Source organism: Eleutherodactylus coqui, chromosome 1 (assembly GCF_035609145.1).
Source record: "Eleutherodactylus coqui strain aEleCoq1 chromosome 1, aEleCoq1.hap1, whole genome shotgun sequence".
NCBI lineage: Eukaryota > Metazoa > Chordata > Amphibia > Anura > Eleutherodactylidae > Eleutherodactylus > Eleutherodactylus coqui.
In genome coordinates this window covers 103,734,801-103,742,419 of record NC_089837.1, presented here as the reverse complement: position 1 = coordinate 103,742,419, position 7,619 = coordinate 103,734,801, and the positions used below count along the sequence as shown (strand labels likewise).

Genomic DNA, 7,619 nt, shown 5'->3' with positions numbered 1-7,619 from the left:
AATTTGATTCCGCTGCGCTATGTAACTTGGTCGTATGCAGGCGGCCTAAGTCGGAGAATGAGGAATCCTCCAATGGCGGGGGATTAGGGAATGTGCCGCTGCGAGGAAGAGTCACAATGCTCCTGTTCTTGAACCCTTTGCAATCTAATTTTGGATCCAGGGTTTCCTAGGGGGCTTTCTCTTTCTGCCATTATACAATGGCGCCATCTGCTGGCTAGAGCCAGTACTGCGGTATGTGAAATGTCCGAAAGGTCCCCCGACAACAGAGCGGCCAGTAATCTATAGTAAGAATACCCTGACGGACGTCTGCCGACATCGGAGCTGTACAGCCTTCAATCAGAATGTCTTTAGACGGCAGACGGAGGATTGGAAAGGGTTAATACGGTAAAAAAAACCAAAAAACTGAAAACAAAAACCGATTGCCAGACCCCGATGTGAAGTCACCCTAGTTATTAATGAAAATTTATATTGTCGTTTTCCTAGTTTATGGTAAAATGTATAGGGTTATTACTCAAGGTGCAAATTTCCAGCGTATTCATTCCTAGCATCGCCATTGGAAGACCTTCACAGGAGCACACAGAAGCTTGATACAGTATTCCACCTGCCCCCACCATCGCTTCCCACCTCTACGACAGCTGGCAATAAAAACTGCTACAATAAAGTTTCATTTGTTTGAAGGAAGAAAAAAAAAGAGCTCCTGTCTCGTGGTGACGTAGTTCCGCTTCCGTTCTCCCGATCCCTCTCCAGTCCCATCCTCTGGCTGACGTGTCGCGGCTGATGACGTTCCATTAATTGATAGGCTAAGCTTCATTCTATATAAGCGCTGGACGAAGCGGCCGACGCTTTCCCCGGCAGTCAGCGGATCGGGACACGGAGTGAGTGTGAGGGCAGAGGAGGCGGCCCGGGATGGACGGGGGCTATTGTGTATGAGAGGGGGGTAACTGAGGGGGGTGGAAGTCCGCTGGAGAGGCGGGGTGGCTGCAGCTGCCTACGTGGAGTCACCGCTGGGGCAGCCTGTGTGGGGCTGGGACAGGGGAGCTGCACTTGTCATTGACTGATACGTGTCTGCACCATCCTGCGCCCTGCTGTGCATGCCCGGCTCTGCTACATCTCCCATTCTCTACTAGATCCCCTTGATGATCCCATCCGGCAGATCCCTTCCTGCTGCTACCATCTGCATCTTCTCCTAAGCAGTGATCTGGGAGCAGTTTTGACTCCTCTAATGAGGGTTTTGTCTTAGAAATCCGCGATCCTCCAATTTTGAGATGGAAAATTAAGAATTATTACTATTATTAAAAATAATAATAAACAATGTAACATTTGGCGCTGGTGTTCGGTCCCTGATGGAAATCACATCTAGGAGTTGTTGTCTGACTCATCAGATTACCTCGATTAACTAAAAACTTGTCTGATAACTTTTCCCGTCGCTGTCGTACCCGCTGTGGACTCCGAGCGGATCTCCTGGAGGAAGCATATGGGTGATCAGTTACAGTTGTCTCCAGCCCAGAATTGTTATTTACTATCAGCTTGTGTAGAAATGTACTTTGCAACATTGTAACATTCCTTTCCAAGTGCAGATTGGAAACTTCTCAGTGAAATGTGCCGGGGGTGTATTGTCCTATGTGATTGTAGTATTACTGTACTATCTACCTGTTGGTATACACATATGGGCTGCTTGTGACGTGGGACTTGTGCAGCAGGTTTGCATTTTCTAATAAGTAACCTGTCAGTCACCTGGGGAGGTGGGGGTTAAATCCAGTAACTAGCAAGTAGCAGAGGTTTAACCTGGGCCTGAAATGGTGACGTTGGCATAGAATGAGGCCTGGGGTGGGAGGGGTGTGCGAGGGGGAGGCGAAATCCTCCTAATCCATCTCCCAGTCAGCAGTCTATGTTGCAATCTCTGCAAGTGAAAATCTTAGTGGACTCACTCGCTGCAGAAGGAACTTTACTTGGTGACGCACACTTATGTAGTGCTTCGATGATGCAAGTAGTTTGTTGTTTTTGTTTAGTTTTTTTTACTTAGTTTTTCCTTAATTGGCAGATTGAAAATTTTTTTTTGTTTGAGCAGTATTTTTAAAGTCCTTTAGTCTTGGCGATCAGGTTGAAGAAAAAATGGCTGATCTGTAGCTGAAAGTTCTACAATAGTATATAGTTTTATAGTCTGCAATTAGTGGCCCTCTGTCGGCTCTCATTTCTCACTGGGCCTCATCCGCTTCCCTTTGACACACCTAAAGACTTTGTATATCTGACCACCCCATAAACTAAGGAGTGGATGTTATAAAGGATGCCCTGCACTTTATATGTGTACTCACTACTGTGCGGTCACAAACCATTCGCTGCATGGGGATGCATAAGTCCCCTCTATTAAATGTGCGGTTTAATCATCCTTTCAATGCATCAAAGGGTTGTTTTGCAGGTTAATGGCAGTAAGTGTAAAGGTAAAAAGTACAGATGTGACCTCAGTGTCCTCTAGAGCAGTGTTTCTCATCTCCAGTCTTCAGGACCCCCAACAGGTCATGTTTTCAGGATTTCCTTAGTCTTGCACAGGTGATGTAATTACTGGCGCCTCAGACATTGCCGCAGGTGTTCTTACTATAGGATATCCTGAAAACATGACCTGTTGGTGGTCCCTGAGGACTGGAATTGAGAAATATGCTCTACAGTATCCACTCACTACTTCAGTTTGTGTGGCCGGCGGCGATGGCTTCCTTTTAATGTTGTTTAGAAATTCTGTCTGCTTTTAGATTTTCGATTTTCTTCCTTCCATATCTCTACTTTGATGCCGGAAGTCATAGATCCCTTTTAATCTGATCACCGCAGTCTAGGACCCCTTCTTGAAGATAACAGTTCTACATAGCAGCAGGTTCATTTGTGGGTAAAAGCTTCTTCCAGGATGTCACCTAGAACTGCACATCTAAAGCTTCAGACTGGAGCAAACCTTATTACATCTCCCTTAGTTTTATAACAGACTTACAAATGTTCTTTAGTTGCTTTCACCCAAGCTTTAATGCAAAGTCTGCCTTATGGTTAAAGATTGGAATGCATATAATATTTGGGTTATACATACTTATGATAGGGCCATATAATCTCTTGTGCAGGGGGCAAACATTTCCTCTGCTTCTAATTGTGCTTGTACACATGCTGGATTATATCTAGTTAGTTATAGGTGGGATTCAAGCACCTGGGTAATTAATTCACGGATTAATCGCTTACAGAATGGAGACGGAGCACGCTGGAGATCTCTTCCGGCCACCTTCCTCCATTCAGAGTGAACAGGCAGGTCATAGTTGACGATACTGGCCGCTTGTAAACAGGCAGTTCAAGTTTTTATGACTGCTTAAAATGAATGACAAATGATATAATCAAATTGGTTATTAATCGTTCAATCATTGGCCGTGTTTATACCGAATGATTATTTTTCAGTTTCACAAGATCAAACAACTACCCGACTAATCATGCTATGGAAAAAGGTCCTGGCAAAAAACAACCAAAAACTTGTAGAATGTTGTTTAGTCCATGCCAAACTCTCGTAACAAATTTAACACTGTTCACACACTGCAGATCTCTGTGAGATCCTCTTTGCGGATGTTAGCTGCAGTTCAGGAGAACAGGTTAGGCCACCTGTCCACGGCCGCGACGGAATATCACAAGCGATTTAATTTTTTTCCCTGCCGCGGGGGAGCACTAAAGGTCACCGTCATGAGCCTATCATCATTGTGCATGCAGCGATTTTTAGACGCGAGTGGAAAATCACTATGGATTCAATAGTTATCCTATGGAAAGCTTTTCAAGCGTGATCCGCGTGCGATTTATCACTGCGGATCACGTTATGAAATATGGCCCGTGGACAGCCAGCCTCAGTTTCATCACGTCAGATATGCTGTCCCGATGCAGACAACTGAGGCCTAGATTTGTCACAGTACATTTGGACATTTGCTTTCCGGCAGCTCTTCAAGTACCACAAACTAGAAAGGCGATTCTGACACTTTTTATATTAGGCTGATATATACTCGCCCCAGGGTCCCTGATCCTTATATACATCATTTCTTAGGACCCTTTTATGCAGCACAGTAAGGCCTCCTTCCCACGAACGGATTTCCGCCGCGTAATTCGCGGCGAAAATCCGCTGCGTTGCACGCAGCTATTAGGTTCTATTGAACCTAATAGCTCAATGCTCACGATGCGTAATTCCACCGCGGAATTACGCACCGCGATTTCTCCCGTCCTCACCCGCAGCATGCTCTATTTTCTGCGGGTGAGGACGGGCTGTACGCACTGACGGCTTCCATTGCAGTCAATGGAAGCCGTCCATTCACGCTATCTCCCGCTGTAACCAGCGGGAGATAGCGTGAAAAAACGCTTTCCCGCCCACCGCCGAGCGTCATATGACGCCAAATGACGCGGTCCGGCCGCGTCACGTGACACGGCCGGCCGTGCACGTGACACGGCTGGTGACGCGCGGCGGTGGGCGGTGACGAGCGGTGACGAGCGGTGACGCGGCGGCGGTGGGCGGGGAAGCGATTTCACGCTATGTCCCGCAGGTAAGTATAGGGGCTCTGGGGGGCGCCGTGACGGGCTTCACTGCGTAATATTACGCTGCGGAGCCCGTCACGCTCGTGGGAAGGAGGCCTTATCGTATGTTTAATCAACTAGTTTGCACAATAATTCTTAATTGTGAACTTGTTCAGCGACAAATCTTTGCAGATTGGGTCTTTTGGACCTAAAACTCCTGGTTTGTTGCATTGTTTGGTACGAACAGGCGTGATACGAATTTTCTGAATAGAAAGCTGTGGCAGAAGGGTTGACTAAAGGTGTGGTTATGATCAAATAAACGATCTTAACTGCCCAATTATAAGTCAGTGTAAGTACATACCAAGCGAACAATATGCTGCTTCACCGCTGGTCGCATGTAAAAGGGCCCATACAGCGCTGTAATGGAGGACGTTGCCCCTGGCTACCTTGGTCTGTAGACTTTCTGGTTTTGTGCGGTCATTTCTCTGCTTGGCTCCATGCTCACATTTTCCTTCGGAGCTTCTGCACATTCCTTAATTCCTAGCATTCTGGCCTCTGAAGGAATCTGCAGCGGAGAGCGTCTGTCTGTGATACCAGTTTGGAATTACTAGTTTTACTTTAGAAACTCCTTTGTTTTAGGTTAAAAAATATCGAAATCTTCATATTTTCAACATATTGGACAATCCAGAAGTGGCCCTCAATCCATGCGGCTTGTTTGTCAGGGATGTTGAAAGCCGTTTTATTTCAATATGCTGCAAGTTTGCTTTAATAAGACTGACAAATTATATGTATTAATCTCTTTTTAAAGGCTTTATTTTGTGCTTGGAAGTCTTGCATGCTGCTTAATTTTTACCATATGGTAGTTTAGTAAGAACATTCCTGGCAATAAGCTTACTGTCGCTTTTCAGTATCTACCATGGTTGAGTTTACGAACTAGTTTAATGCATACTCCAAGGATTTAACACTGGTATTTTTAGATAAAGTGGTGATCCAAAGAACACACTCTGGTGTATGCTGAGCTGGCAGGGAGCGCTGGCCCTTTAAGTTGTCCCCTCCCCCATACCGGTAATGCAGGCTGTGCTGAGGTGGCAGTACGGAGGGGCCTGTCCCTCCTGCCTTGTGCTGCTCCATGCTCCCAGGCTATATGCACCAGCACATATACACCTCCCGACCCTCGCTGATGCCTCCTGTGCACTAGTGTTCACACTTCCTCTTCACATGCGTGATATGAATCCGCCTACAAATCGCTTTGTTTTACAACTGACTTACGAGAGGAGAGTTAGAACAACTTTTTGGGGGCCGTGGAGGGAAGTCGAGAGTTTTTTTTTTTTTTAAGGAATGTATCCCGCAGTTTGAGGTGACCGTTACACGGAGTAGATTTTGCGCAGTGCATGTTTTCGGACCCGACTGGGTTCTTGCGTATTCGTATGCCTTCTGTTTTACGTCTTTTAAGTAAACATGATGCTAAGAGCACTTTAAGTCATGTTTTATTACAGCTCTTCCTTAAAGCTTGCGCTAAATTGTTCGTAATTCTAATCTTTATTTGCAAAGTAATTATGGAACATCTGCTGGTGAAGATGAACGTATGCAGATGGAGCGAGCGGCGGGCTGAGGAAGCGGCGGAATATTTCTGTGCACTGTCCCTGTATTGTACTCACCTTTGCACTCTTATTGCCTTTTCCAGGTTATGATCAACTAGGTAATCTATAAAGCAAAGGTAGGGCTTCCTCTAGTATAGAGCAATTGATTTATAAGAAAGTCATAAAGGCTTCGGGGCAGATTTGTATTTTGTGAATTGGGGAATAACGGTTCTGATATTGCGACGTTTCGTTCGGCTACTACAAACTGTGTTTAGACGGATTGATTGTCATTCAAACAAGCGAACCGGCCCCTTCGGACATGGGCAATACAGATTTTTTTTTTTTAAACCCCCGGCTTTTCCCGCATCATGGCCTAGTGATGTCAATTGCGGAAGGGCCGTGGATTGGATAACTTCAATGGAAGCCATCCGTGCGGAATCCGTGAAAAAATGGGGTATGCTGCGAGTTTTCTTCTGAGAGTGGAAAATCAGAATTGATTTCTGCTCGTGTGCAGGAAAAAGCGTTTTTTCCATTGCATGCTATGGGCGGTATATGCTGCGGAATCCAGAGGTGGACGCCCGCTCTGATTGCAAAATCGCCCGTGTGCAGCCGGCCTAAAAGGGCCATTAGACAGCGTAACTTTTGTCCAATAATCACTTGAAAGTAAATGACAGTCATTATAAACAGGGTGTCGAGCAAGAACTGTCTCACTAGTTGCTTCATTATCGTTCACCTAAAAAATAGTCACTGGCTGATGTAAAGTTGCCCGGTGTGAAGTCACAGTCGTCCATATTGGAACGAGTTTGCTTGGAGATTCTCTCTACCTAAGCAGCGATCGCATCGCTGTAAAAGCACCACAGTTCAAACCTTCCCAATTCACTTTAACGATTATTCGGATAGGGTGGCTTTACACTGAACTACTATCTTGTGATGTTCCCTAAGGCTCCCTAGCGATATTCCGCATTGAGCTTATCTGACAGGCTCAGCGCGGAGAATCATGGCATGCCGCGATTTGAATCCCGTGAGCGGAGAATCGTGGCATGCCGCGATTTGAATCTCGCGAGCGGAGAATCGCTATGATTCTACGCTTGTGGACAGGGGGCTGCGCTTTTCATAGCAACGCTATGGAAAGTGTTCCCTGCATTACCCGCGTCCGGATTATCGATGCAGATATCACAATAAGCTAACGCCCGTGGACAGGCAGCCTAACTTCTACAGTTGCAAGTACAAACCCTGGTCAGCAAGGAAGTGTCAATAAAGGTGACTATAGAGGGCCTTTGAAGGCCCATTTAGACACAACGATTATTGCTCAAAAGATGTCTTTTGAGCGATAATTGTTGTGTGCATTCAGCACAAGGTGATAGCTCAAACGTTGAGCGATCACCTTGCGCTCTGAGCGGGGCATGCAGAAGACAAGCAGGGCCGCTTGTCTTCTGCATCCAGCTGTTCCCTGCTTGGAACGCACAGCTGTAATACAGCCAAGCGCTCCAAGCGGAGGGTGCAGAAGGCAAGCGGGGTGTCCTTGCT

The 7,619-nt window shown here is 46.2% G+C and overlaps 1 protein-coding gene across 1 annotated transcript in view; it reads left to right on the top strand.

Moving 5' to 3' along the window:
- Positions 1–732: 732 nt before the first annotated feature.
- HDLBP (high density lipoprotein binding protein) overlaps positions 733–7,619 on the top strand; it is a 42,978-nt gene continuing 36,091 nt past the window's right edge. The window contains exon 1 of the mRNA XM_066598517.1: positions 733–875. The gene's annotated coding sequence lies outside the window, so the exon portion shown is untranslated. The remainder of the gene's footprint in view (positions 876–7,619) is intronic.